The sequence below is a fragment of the Meleagris gallopavo genome, chromosome 9 (genome assembly GCF_000146605.3).
Source record: "Meleagris gallopavo isolate NT-WF06-2002-E0010 breed Aviagen turkey brand Nicholas breeding stock chromosome 9, Turkey_5.1, whole genome shotgun sequence".
NCBI lineage: Eukaryota > Metazoa > Chordata > Aves > Galliformes > Phasianidae > Meleagris > Meleagris gallopavo.
Genome location: NC_015019.2, coordinates 7,213,534 through 7,237,601, shown reverse-complemented (window position 1 = coordinate 7,237,601; position 24,068 = coordinate 7,213,534). Strand labels below are relative to the sequence as shown.

At 34.1% G+C, this 24,068-nt stretch overlaps 1 long non-coding RNA gene across 1 annotated transcript in view; it reads right to left on the bottom strand.

The window, feature by feature from the left end:
• LOC116216941 overlaps positions 1-19,222 on the bottom strand; it is a 53,012-nt gene extending 33,790 nt beyond the window's left edge. Inside the window, exon 1 of the long non-coding RNA XR_004160679.1 lies at positions 19,123-19,222. This is a non-coding gene — a long non-coding RNA (uncharacterized LOC116216941). The remainder of the gene's footprint in view (positions 1-19,122) is intronic.
• Positions 19,223-24,068: the final 4,846 nt, after the last annotated feature.

Genomic DNA, 24,068 nt, shown 5'->3' with positions numbered 1-24,068 from the left:
AGATTTCTTTCTCAGAGCAACCCCACCACTTTAAAGATATAACAAAGACAACTAAGGTTTGCTGTTTTTAGAACTCCAATGCAATGCACCACTGCTCCGCACAGCTGTAGGACGCTACAGTGATGCAATGGGCACCATGGTCCTAGCAGAGGGACACAAGTCTGAGATCCTGGGGAGAAGCTGAGGACTCTGCACTGTACGATGCCTCTATAAAGGAGGTGGGAGTTGCTGCATGCCCTTTGTAAGGTCTGAAAGTGTGAGACTTACCCACATGGATTAATTCTACATTAAGGGTTCCAAGCATCAGTTAATTTGTCTACATCTTTTTCAAAACAACTTTTCTAACTGTCAACCAAACAGGTCCAATAACCAATTAGAAAGCAAAATATCAACAAAAAAGATTCTTAAACATTTACAATAAATTATAATAATAAGACACCAATTAGACAAAATCTGGCAATTCACAGCTATGAGAAGAGCCAAAATCCCACTAAAAGGATGAAAAACGTGATGTCTTACTAGTATGTGAGAATTTGCTACCAGTCTTAAATTAAGCCCTTAACAAAACTTTATGTATTTTTGTAATGTGAGAAAAAGTGTCTTATTTCTAAAGGGAGAAAAATGATTTAAGAAAACAACTCCATACTTTACTCAGTGAGATTTATCATGCTTCTTGTAATATCTCCTATAGAATGTAAAAAAAAAAAAAATACTGAATGGAAAACATCTTTTGGTTAAAATGGGATTTGCATAAACTTTTTATCTTTGGTAACAACACTAGAGCCAGTTACATTTACTGATGTATTTTCTGCTGCAATAATGCAAAATAATCATTTTGTTGGCATATGGGCCTGCATTCAGAAACTCAGAATATAGAGCCTGTATTATTACACAAGTGACTAAATGTACAGTTTTTTTCTTGCACAAGAAAAGTTACTTCCTATCTCAGCATTCAGAGTGCACAGTACCACTGAAATACGACACAAACCACAAACTAAGACGTATCTTTCAGAGACCTGTTTATCCAAAATTAAAGAAAGTCAAAAACCCAAAACAGCATTCGAAAAAGAATAAGGTAACATTTTACAGAATGAATGCCTCAAAAAACCCCAAAATTTATTTTCAATATGCAATGCATTTTTCAGACAAGATATTCAAGCCAGCATAATCAAGATCACACTCAAATACGTTATTGCTCTTCACTGGGAACTTTTTCAAAGTCATCCTGGCATATAAGTAGCAGTCTTCAAGTAAATATTCATTCAGAAAGCATTGAAATGAAAAGTTCATTTGCTAGATCTATTTTTACCATTGTTTTTTAGTTTTCTTCCTAAATGAAAGAAGTGAAATGGAAACCATTTGAGTGTACAGTAGATGAGACAAAAGGGAATAAAGGCAAAGGTACATTTGCTATCAAACTAAAATTCTGCAGTAACTTTAATATTCTGTATTTTTATTAAATCAACATCTATGCATTAAATTCCTAACAAGAACGGAGGATTACTCTTTCAGAAAGTCTTGTGTACCTCAGTTAGCTTCTACCACCACTTACTGTATTTTGCTTCATCAGCCAATGCAGTTACATTCATCATCATTACTTGATAAAGGCATTATAGGTATACATACAGAATAGTGAAAATTTAAGTTTATTCCTTTTTTTTGTTTGTTATTGTTAAACACATTGTAAAACTCAAACAGAACCAAATACTCTATCACATCCTTCATCCAGAATGCCCATATGAATCCACTTCCATCTTATCTGCACTTCCTGCTTCTTTCTATAACTAGTTGCATAGAAGAGAGTTAAACACCAGCCCTGATGAAATCTTTTGCAGGGACAAAACTTAATGATGCTCTGGGTTCACACTGAGACACATTGCTGACTATTTACCTAAAAAGTATTTTGAAAGCTGGATATTTGAGATTTGCAGGCTTCTGACTAACATTTTAAGACTTCTATTTTTTTCTTCAGTATCTCTTTTCTTTGTCACTTACTGTTATTTCAGGAGCAAATTTTGAACTCATGAAAATAAGAGGAACGATCTGCTCAGTACTTTAATGAAAGCTAGGGAAAGCTTTCTTGTTGCTTTTGTTGTCACTATTTGGGATAAAAAAATAATATTACAGCAGTTTCACTGTGATTAACAATAATTCTAAAAAATGTTGTTCCTCAACAATAAAAACATTACCAAGTGCTGTAATTTAACAGCACTTGGTAATGTTTTTATTGTTGAGGAACAACATATTCCGGCATTCCCAGCACCTAACACGTAATTTTGGGACTGGATTCTTATCTACTTTTTACTAACAATGAACAATTTATGTGATCATCCTCTGCCTTTAGAGAGATCATAAGAGGAAACAGCAATTATCTGAGTAATATGCAGATATTGACAAATAATCACAACAGTACTATTTTGGTCAGTGGGCAGTAACCCAAGTATAATGTATTTTCTCAATTAACCATTCAACCAATTTATGCAAAACAACTAGTAGGGGTATTTAATTGATTGCTGCGGACTAACAGCTTCAGTATCACAGAACAAAGGAATGCATTTTTATAACTCAGCACTTATGTACCAAGAGTACAGAGTTGAAAAGAAAAAAAGCATCTTTTATCTTGTTTTACTACAAACTTCAAAGTGCTGTTCATTTCCAACAGTTTTTTTTTAACAAATAAGACATGTTTTTTTATGAATGAATAAAATCTAAAGACTTTATTATAGAAAATCTACATATTATATGCACATTCATATTTAGTTTCCTACAGTGCAAAAAACTACTATACTACAACTGAATCTCATAGTAAATGTTACAAGCATTGTAATTTAGTATTTTAATGAATGCTTTGAATTCTGTAGTGTATTCACAATCATAAACAACACTAAAACCACCCTTAAATCATATCCTGGTATTTATAATTTCCTAACAGTTATTGTTAGCTGAGCCAGCTTTGAGCATAAGGTTGACTAGAGGACCTTTTAAGGTCCTTTTTAATCCACCTATCCTGTGATTTACTAAAGTTATTTCACCTAAGAAGCAATAAAACATCAAATGAATTTACAAGATTTTAAGCACAAAAATAGATTCACTTTGATGTTATTACATTTAAGAACGTTCAAGCTGATCCTGGTACTCAAGAGTTCTTTCTGTTAATTCCATAACTGTCGTAACTGCAGCAATACACTCCATTGGGACTATGAAAGCAGCAGTGGATTATGTTTAACATCACTGAATTTAAGTGTAATAGCTTTTTGCTTCATTTAGGCCATTTTCAGATGCATGCTAACAAGCAACAGAGTTTTTGTAACTGGTTTTCAAAAAATTCTGCATACCAATTTTTTCTCTAAAACTGATTTTCTTCTAAAAATGCAGTCAGCATTACTGATCTGGAGACAGCATGTTTAAGTATACAGAGAATAAAGTAATGTGGATAATCAACAACAGAAAAAAACAATTCACTAAAAACAGTAATTCCAGAGTCTATAGATCAAAATGGAAAGAGAAGATTTAGAGTTGCAGCTATCTTATCAAGGCAGTATTATGAGTAAGCTCATAAATTGTTGCTATGAAGTTGATAGACAGAGTTTATAGAAGAGTGAACAAAATACGAGTGCCCCTCTCTTCGGGTGTGAAGTGACAAAGAAATAGAATGAATATAGCATAAAGCATAAGGACTACAGAAACTTTATAATGGTTAGGCTGAGAAATTTTCATTTACAGAGTCCACAGCACTGCAATGAAACCATGACCTGAGCAACCTTGTGAAAGAGGACAATGACTTCTGAAGAAGTTTAAAATAATATAAACTGGTAACATCAATAATTATTTGAGTGAGTTCATATCTACCTTGGGTTCAATGCCTGACAAGTTGCTTTGATTTCTTTGTATACACTCAATCATCTAAATAAGCTAACAGCAACTATTATAAATTATTCATTTGGCCTTAATTTTTCATTACTTTGGAGAATAAACCAGAAATAGAAACTTCAACTTACTATGATCCTCTAAATTATAAACAACGTGAATTAATGCCACTGGCAGTAAAGCCTTTTTCTCTACTGAGAGCACCTTGGTATGACAAAGAATCAGCTGCTCATCTTACCAGAGACACATGAAAAAATTAGACTGGAAACTGTTAAGTTAAAAGGAACATCATAACTGAAACTTCAGACAAGACACCTTCAGCTTTGGGAGTGGACTGACTCTGGGCTTTTCACAAAGTGCATTGAGCAGCTCTCACTACGTAAAGCTTTCACCTCTAAAGAAGCAAAAGGAGTTGAGTGGCCTTCCACAAAGACACCCACAGTATGAGTCTCAGAGAAAAGTTAAAGAACACAAAAAACATATTACGCTTGATGAATCTTCTATAAAAATATATTCTTCCAACTTTTTGTCTAGAGGTGAGAACATCAGAGATGTAAAAACTTCATGATGTTGTTCTGATACTTTGCTGAACACGTTCAGGCGTGAAACCAGTACTGTGATGTGAGATGAAGCTTAATAAATAGAAAGGCGCCTGGCTGAAAGGAAAAGTCAGAGCTGTTCTACTTTTGCTCAGTCTCACAATATGATTTACATCTAAGGTATCTATTAAAAACCTTGTTGCTTTTCTCTTTGATCTAAAGGTGTCAAGGAAGCATCTGTTATAACACACTGCCTATTATTTTAAAAAGCTGAATTTCCTTTGAATGGAAAATCACATAGAATGACATCTTTTTAAATGTATGACAAAAATGTTGTATATTAGGAACTAAAGAGATCAAGACAATTGACAATAAGACTACAAAGGATTTATAAATCAATAGAATGGATGAAATATATAAAAAGAAAATAAAAACCACCCACTACTCTGCTTAGCAAATGTGGCAGACAACACAGTAGGGAAGAACAGAGCAGGAAACTGCACTATTAAAGAAAGAAAAACTTTGAAGGTATCAATTAATTGACTACTACAATCATTGTCCAAAACAAAATCAAGGTACTTACTTTACTTGCCTGTATTCTAGAGAAGGAAAAAAAAAAACCTAAATAAAATCAAAGATCAACAAAGTTCTTGTAGACTAGATTATGGGACAGAGTGAATGTTTACTGATGAAACAGAAAGAAGAATGGAAAACAAGTACACAAACTTCACTATCACATGCAGATTTGCAGCACAGAGGACAGAAAATGAAGGGCAGCGCTAATTGACAAGGCTTAACTATTAAAACATAAGAACACTCATTAGAAGTCAGTTTTAAACAAAAGTTTAAGTCTCAAAAAATATCTTCAAAAATATATTAAAAGACGTTCTCTGACATTCTCCAATCTCTAACAGTTTTCTTCTGAAGTGCTTTAAACGACTCAAAATTTAAGTTCCTTTAAGAGACACTGGAAAAGTGTTGCTATGTTTCCCTCTCCAAAATCAATTTGTAATTCACTAGAATGAGTGCATTTGTCTTTAAAATAAAACAAGCACTGAACGTGATATGTTCTTCATGATGCCTTTCATATACATCCTCACAAAAGTATCCAGTAATAAGATGAACAATAAAGGATTTGGAAACTGCTGGAGTAAATCTAGCAATTGAGATCTTGAGCTAAAAAGAAAAAACAAAAATTGAACAAATTAGAACCAACCAAAAATCACAACACAGGGATTCCCCTTCCTAGACGGGAACCAATTTAATTTGGAAAGAAGAGTAGAAAGATGAAAAGAAATTACCCTGTGAGAACCTCTACTATCAATCTCATATTTTGCTGTTTGAATGTGCAACTATTAACAACTCCAACTGAAAATGAGCCTTCATACCTCTGCTATGGTGCTTGACATAAACAACAGTGGCATCTGCTTTATGCTCATCCCTCCTCTACTCACTACACGTGTTGCCAGCACTCTGCTGCTGATTAGTCATTTGGATTGTGACCAAAAACTGAACAATCATCTTTGAAACAACCTCCCCTAAAGCACCTATACCTAAGTACAGAACAAATGCTCTTTTCTTTCATAACATCAAGAGCTGGATAGTTCACATACAAACTAATAACCATTCCTTCCCGTAGCAAAATAAATAAACCTGGAGATACCAGGCAGAACATTCCCAGAATAATTGAAGATATTTTTCCCTTTTGAACATTTGTCAACAAGCAGGATTATTGAAGAAAATAACTTTCCTTGACAGAATGATTTCAGCTTTGGAGAAAATGCATTCTGTCAACAAGACAGAGTAAGAATTTGACAAAATAATATGTCTGAGCCACTGAAGTGTCTAAGGTTTCTTCTCAAGCATAACAATGAGAGGTTGTGTGTATATGTACACAAAGTCAAAAGTAACTCTTTCAATATTATATACATGCTTTCTCCTCAGGTGACAAAGTCAAATACGAGGTCTGGCAACCTCTTGCATTTCTTCAAATGAGCTGTGTCAAGAAAGCAACATCATTTACAGAGACTGACCCGAGGACCCTCAGACAAGCTCCTTTATAAGCAAAACAATTAACAAAGAATTTAGCAGCAAAGGACAGAAACAGTCAATACATAGAAATTAATCAAAAAAAATAATAATAATAATAATAAAAAGCAGAAGTATCTGAACAACGCCCAGGAAGAATCTCTAGGCTAAAAAGTTACAGTTAAATCGTTGTCCTAAACACTGCCTAAAGGTACTTATGCAGAGCTCTGTACTCTGAGAAGCCTTGCTCCTGCAGAACAGCTACTAAGCTTCCTTTCTTCCTGAAGTTAAATTGCCTTTTATGAAATTACTCATTGGAAATGCTACAGAGGAAGAGGAGAAGATGATTCCTAGTCCTACTTCTAGTTTTTACTGAATCAACTCCTCAGCATAAGACTTCTGGCAGTAAAAACATTCAATACAAACTTCTAAATCAAAGACGAGATTTAAATGCTTCATCATTGTTATCATATTGTGTTGGATGCTGATAATTTATAGGTGCCTACATAAAAGTGATAGTCACAGCAATGGAAGAAGCTAATAGAGAAATGGGGAAAAAGGAGGAATGTTATTTACAGTATGTTTTGCCTGCACAAGAATGCAGTCAACATCAATATTTTTCACTGGAATTTGTGTTACTGGATATATAGTACTTTCTCATCAGTTTCAGTGAGGGGAAGAAAAAAAAGGTAAATCAAAACCCAGACATTACACTGTCAACTGTGAACAGGATTTTCTCAGTTTTCCATTTTTATAAACACCCAACCAGGAAACTACATTTCACAACTGAATTAATCAAAATTACTTTGATATTTTGTATAGAATTTCTTCAAGTTATTTGCACTGCCACAATGTCCAACAATGCATTTTAAGAGTCTCCCTCTAGACTACACCAGTTACTTGTCAAAGGTTATTGATTTCTCCACTTCTGCCTTGGTTTTGATGTTAAGTATACGTTTCTTACTGTTCACACACGAAAGAAGCTACTGGTCTTAATTAAGTTCTTACGTTTTCTGGCCTGTTCTGCATGTTCAAGGTACCCTTAAGATTTCTCCAATGCATCTTGCAGGGAAAAGTTATGTTGTCAGCACTGAATAGTTCAAGTGGTAAAAATGCAAGAAAAACATGACCAAAAATAATATGGCCAAAGAAATCAGTGCACAAAAACTTCAACAGTTCAAGCACGTATTTTTAAGACACTTGAAAACCTCACGCAACAAAGCAGAGGAAACTGGAGGGTGTGGAAATGGTGTAAGGCTACCAACAAATTAGAAACTAAAAAAAAACTGGTCTTTATTAGGATCAAACTTTTAGTCCAATTTCAGTCTGAAACTGAGCCTTCAAGCTCAGCTCTTAAAAGCAAACTGAATTCAATATAAGAAAATTCTACTCACAGCTAGGCAGAAATTTGCTGAATTACTGAAGATATCACAAGTTCTTCAGAATACAGAATGTGTTAGTGTGTGCAAATATGTAATATGTATATAGTCACCAACCTATACTGAAAATATACAAGTGTATATATGGTTATGTTTGTTGCATGCATGTCCATGTACATACAAACGCATAGAGCTCTCTGACACAAGCATATTTGTTGCTTTCAGAAAAAGAAAAAAAAAAAATAACACATAAGAGCAGATAAATTCCTTCCCAGCGACTTCATAATACCTCCTGAAATTTAGCATTCCATGTCCCAATATTTTGAGGAAAGAGACCTGATGAATTGCAAATTCAGTTAAAGCATATTCTATACTGCTCTTGCATAAAGAATGTGACATCTGAACAAAAATAAAAGGTTTTAAAAGAAAGTTTATAACTTTATTACATAAATACTTTGAAGCCTGTTAAAATATTAAAGAAATAAATGCCACAGCAGAGTGCTAGATTCCTGTGCCAATTTTCTGTGTCTGTAAGTTTTCCTTGAGGTCCCATAACTGGCGCTTCGACAGCCTATATTCTTAAAGCCCCCAGGATCTTAGAATTTAAGATCAAAAGATCTTTTAAAGAACAGCAGGTGCTAGAAGCTTTTAATATATAAGATACGGGAAACATTAAAAAAGAAAACAAAAACCTAGCTGCTTTCCACTCTATCCAGCTATATATCTCATGATTCCCGTGAGTAGGTTAATCTTTGACACAGCCTAGAGCTACTTTTATTGTAAGAAGTTAAGCAAAGAACAGAATACAACCTGCCATATAGCAGTCTGGGATGTAGAGTGGTTTGGATTATAACAAGGTACAGCACACATTAGGATTTCTATTAAAAATAAATAAGGACTTCTCAACATTTTTCTCCTTAAGAGGGAACAACAAAGGATGCAGACACAAAAGTGAATATTAATCTTCCAGTTTAGCTTTGTACTAGGGTATGCCACAGAGCAAAGGGAAATAAGAAGAACTAGTGCAATCAAATAAGTTTATACTGGCACACGGGTGGCTTCTTATCATTCAGATCAAAGGATGAGCCTCACTGGATCAGACCATCGGTGTGCATGTGATCCTCCCTAGGAGGCTGACATCGCCATATAATATACATCTAACCAATTGTGTGCTTTTGCGGAGAGCCCTTTGAAAAGTCCATTCTGACTGACTGAATGCTTCTAGCGGTACATTCCGCCAACTGATTATGTACTGCAGCACTTCTGTATTTCCTTGTACTTATTTCCAATTTATTTCCCTCTGTAGTCATAGCACATCCCTGTTTTCCAGCTGCAGGGCAAAAAATTATTCCCTGGCAGAGCATCCAATAAAAAACACCAAAACTCTGAATATTATCAATTAAATAAAAAACAGCAGCGAGTGATTGGAAATCTGATGCCACAAAACTGAAACAGCTTAATCATTAATCATGGAAGTCTTAACATGTACAGATGGATCAATTTTTTATTTATTTATTTTACATAAAGTATCTCCTTCGTACCATTGCCTTGAAGGTTAGGCCAAATCCTATGAATAAATAAAGCACAATTTCTCCAATACATTCAACAATCACTATGGTAACAGTAACTGTTTGATGTAATTTTTACTTTCATCTGACATTTTGTAGGATCTCTATAAACATGTTTAGGCTGCACAGAGAGATAACACCTGGTAAGGACGTGAAGATCTGGAGTAGTATTTTTCATTACCTTTAAGGAATAAAAGAACTGAAACAACAGTAAATAATATAAATGCCCTCCAATAAAAAACGTGTTTCTCTGAGGAGCCACCAACAGGCAATTCAAAGGAAAAGAAAATAGGATGCTCATTCAAAAAAGAAAAACAGTTACCTGTTCTGGATTATACAAGATCTCTATGTTTCAATAACTTCTATACAGTAAGCATAAATTCTATCTTACTGCATAAATAAGAACACTTAAATGAAAGAACTTCTTCACAATTGCAGTTTAACATCGAAAGATACCTTTCATTATTCAGGTAAAAGTTCCATGTCTACAAAGGAATTTTCATTTCTTCATTACAAGTCGAGGAAACACCTAATAAAAAGCAGGGTTTTTTTAATTATTATTTTTGAGAAGTTTACAAAGAGTCAGTTAAAAGTCTACAGAATATAAATAAAAAGTATTTTATTTCAGTCTGTTTGACAGGTTTTCTAAGTTGGCCATCTGCATTAGTTCTGCATGCCTGGCAGCTGACAAGTTCTATTTGTTGAGCAGATAATTGTGGCTGTTTTATTTTCCCAGTAACACACTATCACAAAGCACAAGAGCATTCAGCTTTCTTTAGATATGTTCTTCAATATACAGAGGGCACTGAATAATAGTGAAAACTGCTTTGCCTGACAAGCAAAGCATGAATGTGTCACATCAAATACTTTGTCTTTCTTAGTGTTCCTTCAGAACAGATAGCATTTTAGCCTTCATATTTTACAAGACAGACTTGCGAAGATAGCAGTGAAGAGGTCGTATTTCAGGTACAGCTTTTTACAAAGTTTTCTTCAGATTTAAAACTTCTGAAGTCTCTAAAACATAAAACAGATAAACACACATCCCAACTCTTACGTGAAAAAAAAGGGAATTGGAAAATTCAAGACATTATGTAATACCACAAACACTATTTGGTCATATTATTATCCTTTACAAAAACAGCTGTATTTTAAGTGAACTCTTAACATCAAAAATCCTAGGAATGATTTTTAACTACATTATGTTTGCTATATTGCTTTCCAGCAGTTTTGGTTGTTTTGCTAAGAAACTTGCAAGGACTAAAACTACAATCTGCAGTCTAAATGGTACTGGGATAAACAGTCAGCTACTGAGCTACCCAGCCACAAATTTTCAGAACTGAGGTGTAGAAGTTCACGTCACTAGGTCCTACAGTCCATAACTTAACCTAAAGATAGGCTTATTGTTGGCACCTCCCTTGCCCTTTCTGAGTCCATGCTCATACATTTCTAGCATTTGTACAAACACTGATAAACCATTTCAGGAAGTTAAATTAGCTCTAGAATGGTATATTTTTCTATATACCATATATTTCTATATAGGGAAAGTTTTCAGATCATCAGCTCTTTGAGCTCTCTTACTACATAGTAGCATAAATGCCAATACAACACAAGGCAGGAATACAGGGCTGGCAGTGAATGAGAGGACTGGACCCTGCAAACTACATTTAGACAAGTTCACACTACCATTTCAAATGAAGTCTGATTAAGGAACTCTCTATCAGACTATGAGGTGAAAACTCTTTCCTTTCCTACATTTTGAAGAGCTAATTAAGCTGAAATAGAAAATTGTCCATATTTCCAAAGCACTGAAAAAAGTCAGTCTTGTATTTACTTCAGGTATTACCCATGAATCATAATAAAAGCGTGAAAGCTTCAGGGCAAGAAAAGTGCAGTTCCATTATTTCCAGAAAAAAAAAAAAGTGAAATCCAAGAGAAAAAAGCTTACTGTGGACACAAGCATACACAGACAGAAACATCATAGCTTTGTTCATCAGTATGGGAATACAATTCATAATGCATATGAAGAGGTTCCACTTCTTCACAGAACAGAATTAAAGGCCATCCTCAATTTGGGCAGCTCATTATGGTGGCCACATGTAATGCTGAACAAAGCAATTCTTTCTTTAATGCTGGTTATGTATTTATGTAATCAATCTTGGGTGAGATACCGAGAGAGGCATATTTTAGATCTTCAAATACTACAAAAGGAATCTTTAAAAGAGAAGCTGTCAACACACAGAGGAATTAATTAAATATTAGAATGCCTTGCTACTATGTGTGGAAATTAGCAATTATTCAATAACTATCCCATAGCCATGAGAATGTGAGTCTTGACCAAAACAGTGTATTTTTTATAAAGATCTGAACTGTGGGCATTTAGTATAGGAAAAAGAAAAAAAAAAGTAAAAAGAACTAGAAGAATCAAAATTAACTGTTGTACACAAATAGTTTAAGGCAAGGAACCAAAACACCACTGCACACTTTTGGCAAAACCACATCTCACTAACCTGAGCTACAAACACTACTAAAACACAAAAGATGCTGCCTAAAGTAGAACACTACAGGTACAAGTCTTTATTTACCTGTGTATATACCCTATACCACGACTGTCCCAATTCAGTAAATGCAGAATTATCAGTGGAAATGACTCGCTGCTGTCCAACAAGTTTTGCATTTTCAAATAATATGAAAATATCACAAAAAAGGAATTATTACATACAAGCATTCAGACTTCTGACTTACTCCTTCTAAAAATCAATGGTAAAATTCATCTACTTTTTGTCAAATACTGTTCCACTCAAACTTAGAATTCAATTAAAAAATACTTCTAAGTCTGTATTTTCTTTTTATTTTCTTTGTTAATCAATCATTTACACATCAATGCTATGCTTTTATAATCCCATTATTTCATCTCCACTGATTAGTTAAGAAAAGTTCCACTTTAACTGCAAAGAATAATTGTTGGAACTTACTAGGCAAAACTTTTCCTGTATAGTTCAGATCTGATTTTTCTTAAGATCAATGAGTTATCACAAGGAATTAAGATCAAGAGTTAACACATCAAATTTCACATATTATCAGTTTAACTCATAAAGGCTGAATACTGAAGTGACTAAAATGATAGAATCACTAAGGTTGAAAAAGACCTCTAAGATCTTCCAGTCCAACCATCCACCTACCACCAATGTTCCCCACTAAACCACGTTCCTTAGTACAACATCTAAACATTTCTTGAACACCTCCAGGAAGCCTGACTCTACCACCTCTCTGGGCAGCCTGTTCCAGCACCTGACCACTCTTTTGGAGTAGAAAATTTTCCTAACATCCAACCTGAATCGCCACCAGTGCAAATTGAGGCCATCAGGCCACTCCTTCTAGTCCTATCACTAGTGACACAGGAGAAGAAGCCAACCTCCCCCAGCTGCACTCAAAGATCAAACATATATATTTTTTTTTTTAAGTCTAAAAGCCTGTAAATACATAGTGTAGCACTATGCATGAGGACAGATGACAAGAGTAGCCTTCTATTACCTTTTCTTTTTAAAAAAAATTACTTATAATAAGCTGTTTATTTAATTTTCCTCATTCATTAAGGAATAAATGAAATACATACAAAATACATGCATTAGTATGAAATTTGGATTCAGAAGCCAAAGAAGAATAAAAAGTCTCTAAGGGCAAGGGCAAGAAAAACAGGGCTAAGATAATGCTGAATCCCATTCTCTTGCTACTTTTCTCCTCCTACTCTTTACAAAGTGGCTTACTCCAAGTGCAGTTAGAAGCTTAAGTTAAACCAGAGAATTTTATAAAAAGATTTCATTTTAGGAAAAAAAGTAGAAAAGCAGCAGGTACAAAATATCAGGAAATGTAGAAGAAACATTTGTTCAGACTTTCAAGTTTTGTTGTTGGTTTTGTTTTTTTTTTTTGACTTCTTGAATTTCTGCCTTTTAACTAGCTCTTTTTGTTCTAGCTGGTTATCACTGCATCCTCTTACAAGATGGTATCTTCCTCCCGAGACTTCTGTCAAATCAATAATATCCTCTATGTTTTCATTTAAAAGTGAAGATACACTAAACATCATTAATTTGAAGGAAAACAGACAGAGTGCCTGGAAACTCCATGAGATTTTAGGAACTATACACTTATCAGGGTAAATGGTATTTTAAAGAATGGGCTAACACCTTGAACAAAGACTACTATGAGGCACAAAGGGAGATAGATAGCAAAAGACTATAAACTTGCAGGTTGCCCAGAGAGGTGTGGATGCCCCATCTCTGGAGGCATTCAAAGGCAAGGCTGGATATGGCTCTAGGCAGTCTGATCACGTGGTTGGCAACCCTGCCCACAGCAGGGGAACTGAAACTAGATGATCTGTAAGGTCCTTTCATCTCAGACCATTTTATGATTCTATGAAAACTGACAAACTTATCTAGGACTTCTGTGGAACAAAGATTTTTGCTTCAAGGAAGGGAAACATGCAAAACTACGTAAATTTTAACCTGATTTTTAATATTTAAAGTCAGACTGCCACAACAACTCTTAACTAGAAAAGGACTAATACAATTGTAAGTACAATATTAGCTTAAGATAATAAATTGTGTCACTTAAATGCTTGGCTCATAATTAATCTACATGTACTCTTTGCATTCAAATAGCCAAGATTGAAGGAAAAAAAAGTCCTTTCCAAGTAAACAAGATAGTATACTTTAATTGCAGAGACATACAGCTATGGTTGTAAATTACTGTGTATAATTAAATTGACAAAGGTAAATATTTATTTCTTTTTTAAAAAATATACTGTAATACATAAGCAATAAAATGTACGCAAGAACTTCTAGAATCCTGCAGCAAAAACTTACATACTATAACACCACAACTGCAGAGGGACTCTGCCCAATTTTGACAGTGGCAGAGGGACAGAAAGGGACTTTCATGTCCCTGTTCCACAGCAGTGTTAAAGGTCAATGTTATTACAAGCATTAGACTTCCCAAGGGGGTTGAGCTAAAAAGGAACTGCAATCACACGTTTTGCTCTCCCCATTTTCTGAGACCAGAAGACCATCTATGAGGCTATTTTTCAAGTTATTTCAAAAAATTCTACTGCATTACTCGCTTCCAGACATTCACAGCATAAGAGAAAGAAAACAAAGAGATGGACAGCAGTTTGCACCACATATTTCACTCATTTCAGTAAACACAGGAAACTGAGCACGTATTTGAAGTACAAGGCTGTGCCAGAAAGACTAAATCTATCAGTACATATGCAAAAAAAAAGTAATACAATTATATTATGAAATAACAGTAATTCAGAAATAGATTTTCTGCAGTTAAATTTTCTAGCAAAGTTCCTTTTTTTCTTTTGCTGTCAGTTTGAAAAGATTTAAAAATTTCTTTGTATTTATCTGGTTGAGGGGCTGAAAATATAAATACTTGCTTTAAGGATTATGCACATTAATAGATACTTTACTTAAACTAACAAATCCTAGAATGACAGGCCAGCTTTGATTTAGAGCAATGCCATAAATAATCACCAGGAAAGAGAATTATAGTTGAGTTTTCCTAATGATTTTGTCTAAAATTTGAAGATAAATATACCATGTTATAATTTAAGTGCAGTATATTCAGACTTCCATGTTAAAATCTTAATTTATCTTGGAAAAGTCTCTTGAAAATTGAAAATAAAAGACAGGAGGAAGACCAGAATTCCCTTTGTATACTGTATAAATTGAGAATGGACAATATAATCAAAGAAAGTCTTCCCTGCATGACACATTCACAGGTTAGCAGGAAGTCTGCAATGTTTTTTAAGTTCACTTCTCCTATACACAAAAATACGAGAGAAATATTATTAACTTCTTTCGTTTTTTTTATATATTCTTTTGTCTTTTATCTAGAATTTGCTGCCTTGCAGAAGTTTTGACACTTCACTTTTACACGCTATCACAAGTTTCCAGATATACAGTCATCAGGTGTAAACAAGGTCAGTTTTTGTTCACATATCTGTCACACATTCCAACAAGAAACTGAAGATTTTCCTTCAGACCATTCTTAGATACTTGAACACATGGCAAACTCTAGAATTTTAATCTCCTGCAAGATTTTGCTTACTAAATGAGTTAATTTATTATGTTGGACACACTAAACAGAGCAGTAAGAGATCATCTAAATTATGAGGAATTTGGTAGCAGACAACGAAAAATACTATTTTTTGAGAAACTAATTATAATTTACTTTGCAAGTTATCTGAAGAGCAAATATTAATTTTTCAACTTCAGTCTCTGGTTAAATACTGATATTGCCACTACTTGCTTCTTAAAGATACTGTAGGCAGGAAAACAAAACTGCCAAGAAGTCTACATACATAAACTAAAGCAATTCATAAAAGTTAATTTGCTTGATATTAAATATATTTCCAGTTCAGATTCTGTTCTCCTACTTCAAATTGAGATCATTTTCCCCCACACTTTCTAAATATTTACTATAATTTCTCCAAATAATTTCGAAATAAGTGAACATTTCGTATATCAGATTTGTAGAATGGAAACAGTTCAAATCTTTTCAACCACACTTTAATCGCTAGAGTTCTTTTTCTGTAAGTTAAATTCTAATTTCTGATTTCTTATCAATGCCTTAGAAATCAAACATCTTGGTGCCTTTCTGTCAGTAATAAATATATACTGGCTTAGTCCAAACAGATGGCAAATTAAGCACAATAGAAAAAAATAGTGAAAAAAACTGATTAGTCTGATCAGAAGTAGAAAAGAAATTACATACTTTTGATTCTTTTTGATCCAAACAAGTCTTTTTATTTTTTGTTCATGTGTACAACTTTAATAGTAATTTACTTCACTCTGAAATTCAAAGGAGTTGTGAAAATTCAGAACACAAAAGATAAATGGTGAAAAATAGATTTATTATGTGATGCAATCTATCATTTACTACCATAAAAAAAATAATATGGGACTGATTGAATATATTTTAAGGAAAGAAAGGCATAGGAAAGGAAATAAATCTACAGAGGACTTGGTGCATTCACTCGTATTTGCAAAAGACTACAAGCTATGACTTTCTTTTTAGATGTACAATGGGAGAAGAACTACATGAAGAGTTGACAAGACAGAAAAGAATCTTTCCTTTACTCATTGTTATTTCCCTTGCTAACCACGCAAACACACTGTGAGCACGGTACCAAGAATACTCACTGTCTCCTATGATAAGCCCTACCACTGAAAGCAATAGCAGCAGAAAGCATTCTTGACAGCCTGAAGTGCTCCACTTTTTACAGTAACCAAGCCCTAGAACCTACTGCTTTGGTAAGATGTGAGTTAAGAAAATTGATCATCCAACATTTCAGCATAATTTCATACAGCAAATTTGCTATCAAATCTCAAAAACCAAAACAAATAAACATTGCCCAAATGCTATTAAGCCAAACTTAGTCTAGAGTACCGCAAATGAAAATTACAGAATTAAGAAAATCATATTTTCAGAAAATAGTGATAAATCTGAGACAATTATTTTTTGTTGTAGATGTTCATAAAAATTACGGCAGCATAAATTTTAGGCTTTAAACAACGTTTGATCTCTCTTTAGTAATAAATTATTGTAAAGTAGATAGTAAAAGCCAAAACCAATCCTTACTAACTCTTAATATGTAAAATAAATCCAATCTTAAAGAAATAGAATCCTTAAATGTATCCTCTACTTCTAGCTTAGACTGAGCAGGACTTTTGACAGAGCAATTTTTTTCCACTGAAAAAAGATTATTGTATGATCATGTAATTGAAAACTGTCAAGAGCTAAAATGAGTGCAGGTTAATGGAAAAGCAGGAAAATGGCCCCAACTACCTACATATGCTACCTAAGAGGAAAAATAAAAATAAAAACCAAAAGCAAAAGAGAAAAAAGATCATACAACAGCAACAAAAGAAAATACTGTATTATATAAAAATATCATGGGACAGTGTTACCTGCCACCAAGGAATGTGTACTGGAATTAGTAGACCTAAACATCCCAAACATTAATCTTTATTAATATAGATTCTATAAAAGTTTAGCAAAGTGGAGATAAGCAATTTTAAAGAACATGGGAATCTGTGCTATGTTTTCTCTCAGCTTTACTTTGTCGCTGACTGGTAATATCAAAGTAATGATTAGCAACACATAGAAGGACACATGCAAAATAATTTACTCAGAGAGGCAAGATCTGCATCAACTGCTGTCAGCTGTGTAGACTTCCACGTTCTACACAGAAGAAGGGAAAAAAACATTTTTATTTCAGTAAGTTTAGAGCAGCTGACAGATTTGCCAGATTGAGAAACTCCTTACTGGATTCTCACCAAACGCAACATACAATCTGACTCAGATCTCGATAGACAATTAGGATTTATTTGAAATTAAAATCAATATTTGCTATTTATTTCTTTATTTATTTTTAAACAATCATCAGCTGTTTCTTCTCTATGATTATGCCAGTAAAGTTTGAGAAACACAAGAGAGGTTTTGAAGCAAATTACCCAAAATCACATGCATTAAGGGCTGGGCTGAAAAGAATTTTCAATCCATGAATATTCTTTCGGATTTCACAAGATCTGTCCAAGTATGATTATAAAACTTACTGAAGCTTGTCTTAAAGGAAACACTAAACCACAAGTACTAGATATCAATGCAGATTTTAAAATCCTTGGGCTGCTGGAGTCGTATGAAATGCTAGGGCTCAGACAGAATTTAGATCTTGAAATTAGAGCTGATGCGCGCTGTCTGATAAAACATTTTATTGAAAAAGTGCTGTCTGAATGCAACATTGCACTCATAATATCTTGAATCTTTCAAATTCAAAGCAAAATTTCCAAGGAAAGCCTGTCCTAACACAAACTAAATTTTATCCTAGTCTATAAGCATCCAGCAGAAACATAGCAAAGTGTATTGCCCAAGAAGAGTGGCAGTAGATTGTGAATGAGGGACTGTGATTTCCTCCAGTGATTGAAAGCATCAGCAGTTTTTCTTAATTGGGTATTCCTGGTTTTTCTTTTTGTGTTTCACAAAAAATTGCATTACTATGCACTACAAAAAACATATTAGCATTCAAGTAAGCCAACTGTAAAAAACATCTTGCTTTTGTTCGTGGTCTGTCATTCAATTGGAAACAAACAGCAAACTAAACAAGATAACTTAATCAGAAAATTATGCATTAACTCTTTGCTTTTTATAGAAACTACATTTGCATATATATAAGCATATATACGTACTTAGTTCACACAATACTTCCTAGTCTTGTGTTCTCCAGCAATCTCAGAAGTTCTGACTCTCCAAGAGAAAGAGATTTCCTCCCTTTCCCCTTTCACACATGAAACCTTCAACAGTTCACAAAACTTAAGAGTTACGCAGCACATCCAGTATTGTGACTATTTTATTCCCATATAGTGTTTCATCTTCTCTACAGTAAAACTCAAAATGCACCGCAATATGTTCAGTTATTGGTGTAACTTTAGTTAGGGGAAATAAATGACTAAATACAAGCATTTTATTTTGCCTGTCAGATTTGAATTCTAATTCAACAAGAAAAATTGTTGAAGGATATGTTTACATACATGTTTTACTTACCTACTTTTTATTTATTTATTTATTTGTTATTTTTCTCTAACTGAAATTTTGTAGCACTGATCAGGACAACACTAATTAGTGTTAATAAACTGTGCATGCTACAAACCTCTGGCAAAAGCAGTGGTCACAATAACTTACCCACCAGCTTTCTCTTCATACAGAACTACCGTGCCCAAGTCTCCAAGAAGAGCTTGTTTGGAGGTACAGGTGTATCTCATGAGCAATAGCTTCCTCTGCATCTGTGAGAGAACAACAAAATAAACAGATACAGATTTATGTCCTTATCACAATTTCTCTTTGAATAACTTCCTTTGAAAAATTAGTTGTGGCCATCTTGAAGTTCATATTCAGACTCGTTCTCCTTGGACCGCTATATTTACCTAACACATCACCGAAACAACAGCACATGAAATTATTTGTGGCAAAAGCCAAGAAGAGTGGGTTTTATTTCATTTTAATCTGAAATCTATTCTTATTGAAGATGCCTATAAAGTTTAATTTCAGAACTATAACTTACATCTACAAATTTTAAAATAGTCTAGAAAAAATTTTAACATAGAATTTCTATTAAATAGCATGGGCTTTTAAAGTTTTATAGAATACAATTCAAACTCTACACAAGACTATTAAAACATAGTTAAAGGGTTTTTACATAAAAGAGACTATAGGAATTAAACTTCAGCATGTTTCCAATTCCTAGCCTTCACATCTTTTGAACATGTGCTAGACCAAACAAATTAAGCACAGCTTAGCATCTCTTCACGAGAGACAGAGTTTGAATGATATTGTTAGTAGTAATTTTGGAATACTGTAATTTTCTTTTTTTTTAAAGCTACGATTATGATCAAGGTCACTTTGGGGAAATGCAGGCTGTACAGTTACACAAATAGCTGTTTTATTGTTACAATAGAAAAGAGTTTGCTACTACAAAATAATAGTCAGTGGAACTACGCTTGTAACTGAAATGACTTATGTTGTTATAATAGCTGAAATGAAAGAAAATTACTGTAGCACATTTGCAACACAAAAGCACACTATAAGTGAACAGAACATTGATGATGACATTTTTTAGACAGTAATTTAGTTGGCGATTTCGTTGTACTCATGTTGCTGACAATCTTCTTTTTTTTTTTTAAATTAAGGTAATATTTGGGGAATAAATATGCAGACACTTTCCACACAAAGCAAAAGGAACAAAAACAAAGTCACTGGAACTTATAGAAAATCTGCAGCAAGGTCAAGTAAGCACATTAGACTATTATTCTCTTTTGGCTAGAGCAGCATCAATCCATCCTCAGGAACTAAAGATATATCAGACAATTTTGCTGACCATTGCTATTGCTTCAAATGTGCAAGTACCCATTTTAAAAATACTTAACCAGTGAAAGTTTTTTCTGAAACCAAGTTCTATTGGGAAAATAAAAATGTTGCAGTTGAGCTATTCTATTCCTACCTATTCTAACAAACATCTGTCCTGCACAACTTTTCCAGTACAACAACTGGCAACATACAGTTACTTTTTTGAATTTCCAATTAAAAAAATGCATTTAGTCCCCAAAATTCACATTCATTTTAAGTACTGCAGAATCCAGTAACGAACACTGTAAATCATACTCTAAAAAAGCAAGATGAATGCACTTCCTAAAAAAAAAAAAATACCCCAAAACTCAAAGGCAATATGTACATTACTGAATTTTTCAGTTTAAAAATATATGGAAGTATTTAATTAACGTAGATTTGTATTTCAAGTGAACACAGTAGAGACACGGATTTTACAAGTGCATCATTCATTCCCCATCAACACATAAAAACTAATATAACACTTTTTAAACATATATATGCATGTATGTGCATGTTAATATATATGGTTTGGTAGATACATATATTAAATTCTACAGGTGATTCCAGAATGTCACAGGTACAAGCTCTTTGTACAAACACTGTCAAGATTGATTAGCATTAGAAATAACCCAGTCAAGCAAATCTCTACCACAGAAAATAGCTGCTTGATAAGGATACCATAGTATCTCAGAACTTAACCAGTGAAAGCGATATCTACAAAAATAAAATCTCCCTCTGTATTCTGGACATTTCAAAATTAGCTACTCAACTCTTAATAGGTCTACTGATGCTTAAGGTACATTGTCAGACAAACAAAAATAAAATGGAAGATATACGTAAGTAGTATATGGTTGACTTCTTAATTTGACAGTTTTTAAGACAACATTTCAGCATAAATATCTATATAAAGTTATATCAGCATTCTGGCATTTTGCATCTAATTCAAGAATGTAAAGAGATAAGTAAGTAATAAAAACAGACATCTATCTACCTTCGGGTTAGGGCTTCACATATTGTAAAAACAATTTCCTAAAACCCATGGCTGTGGTCATTCACATGCTCAGTTTAAAACGTGAAGCGAGACAGCAATTTCAAACCTGACACTTATTTTTCAAGTATCTCCATCACAACTGGCACTAATTAACCTTGCAAAGAAGTGGAAGATATTATTCAAGTGGAGTGCCACACTAGAACAACTCTGCTGATTCTCTGTTAGTACAGTTATAGTGCTAATTGGCTTCATAAGTCCTAATTGGGTGTAAAGAGTGAATATTCCAGGCAAGAAAAAACAACTTCTCCTTCCATTCAGAAATACTGCTCTCAGCAGCACTTGGAAGAAGATTAGCACTTGCATTCATTTGTGCTGTTCACAAGGAGTATGCTTTCTCTGAACCAAAAAGCTTTCTCCTCTATGAGTATCTAACACCTTCTAGAAGCCCCTGCAGTTTCACCAAACACAATCTGAACTTCAAAGTTAGCCTTGCTTTGAGCCAGGTATTAGAATAGATAACCTCCAGAGCTCCCTGCTGAATCTAAAGTAGACTGTGATATACATACATCAATTCCCATGAGTATACTGCTTTTTGACTACCACTCTACTCACCTTATGTTATCCCCATTTCCGTTGGCCCGTAGTATGACCCTGAACTCATTACCATTATCCTTTGCTGCACACTCCCAAGCAAGATGCTCTTATTCAGGAGGATTATGAAAACCAGTAATGGCCTTTGCTCCTGCATGGATTTAGAGTATTTGCAAGTATAACTTGAGCTGCACTGAGACAGATAGAGTAAACAAGGATATAACAAAGGAGTAATACCAATGAGTTCTGGTTGCCAACGTCAAACTTCAAAAAAACTTCAATGCAGAAAAAGATGAAAATATGAACAACTGGAACTAAACAAAGTTTCTCATTAGAATAGGAAAAAAGTTCAAAGACATGAAAACTTAGTTATAATGGATACTCTCTTTGCTATTTGTTTTCACACACTAAGTTCCTTGAAACACTGGAAAATGAATTTCTTACTGACATAAATAAGCACTGTGTGACGTATTTGTGAGTTCATTAAGATTTGCACAAAAGCTAGACAGAAATAAATATTGTACCTTTAGGACAGTGTGACATTTAGAGCCTGTCATAACGATAAAAGCTTCTAACCTTGCTGTCAGTACATGTCTTCCTTGAAGTGTCTTTGGAGTTGAATTTCCAAATTCAGTAGAAACCAGTAAGATTAATTCTAGTGTGCACAGATCATTACCTTTCACAGCAAACTCCATCAACAGAGCTTAATAACTTGCTTCTAACTGTGATGTCTCCAATAATAATTATTGATTATGTCAAAAAATCACATTTCATATAAAACTACCGCAGAACATATACGGTAATTAAGTGCCAGTTGATACTTTGCCAATTTGATTTATTAAGAGTTATGTATACACAAGCAGCAGTTAATGTGCTGGCTGTCTTCCTGCTATGCCTATTCTATCCTAGTCCCTCCCCTTCAATGCTAATCAGTGAGCAGAGCATAACAAGAAGATAATTACACATCATCGCTACTTGTGCCAAGAGACTTTATGTAAATATTTTCAATACATTCAGTTACTTTTCACTCAGCTACAGGTTGCATTATAAAGCAGAAGTTTAGGAAAAAAGCCCCCTCATGCTTTGTTGTTTGATACTAACTTTCAAACCATCTTTAAGGTGATAGTGAAAACATGCAATGCACATTGTTATAATTTGTCTTGTTGTTTGCTGAAAACATACAGAAATATTTACGTTGTAGGGACTGAACTAGCAAAGACCCAAAAGCTAAAATGACTGATCACATACTGTACCTGCAAGTGAGAGAAATAGGTAACACCAAAAGTAATACCTCTTTTTATTTCCATGGAAATGACAACAGATACAAAAAGAAAATTTAATAGAGCAAATTATAGGCACCAAAACACTATTTTTTCAACACATGCACCACCGTTACCTTTGTGTTTTCACCATCAGTGAACAGTGGCATGCATGTCACATACACAGAAATCTGCATGGCCATCCAGAACAAGTCACTGCACCCAGCGCTGAAATGCACCACCTACTGCCTCACTGCACTCACAAACACTGCTTTGTCCATAAACATTCAGCAAGCTTCACTGAAGGTCAGCGGGAAGAATTCAGTGACACCCCTTTGCTTCATACCCATTTCCATGTCAGACCTCATTCTGTCAGACTGGCCCTCGGCTGCCATCTGTCTTACAGCAACAAAATGTAATTGAATATTGATGGGAAGATTCAGCCCCCTCTACCATACCAGCAACATCCACCTCTGATGTTATGAGTCAACATAAGAGGCAGCATTATTTTCGGAGCATCTTTTTTAATATATTTCTGGAGGCCAAGGAGTGCTCTACTATGCTGCTGTTTATGCCATTTTTTAATTTTAGTTTTGTAAATATGTCATAAGAACTACTTAACTTTTTCATTCTGAACTCAAAAAAGAATCGTAAACTCTCAGAATAACACCAAATTCTCTCCAGGTTGGTGCTACAAAAGACTGTCGGAAAATCAACATGCTCCATTTTTAAACATGGATAAATGTGACAGTGAGCATAGCTGGCATTACATTCAGATGATGAAGAAGCAATTTATGTGGTGAAAGGTGTCTAAACAGGATACTAAAGATTCAGGCTATTACAAGTAAAATTAATTTCCATTCTTGCTTATTTTAATATTAAAATTAATTCAAAACAAAAAA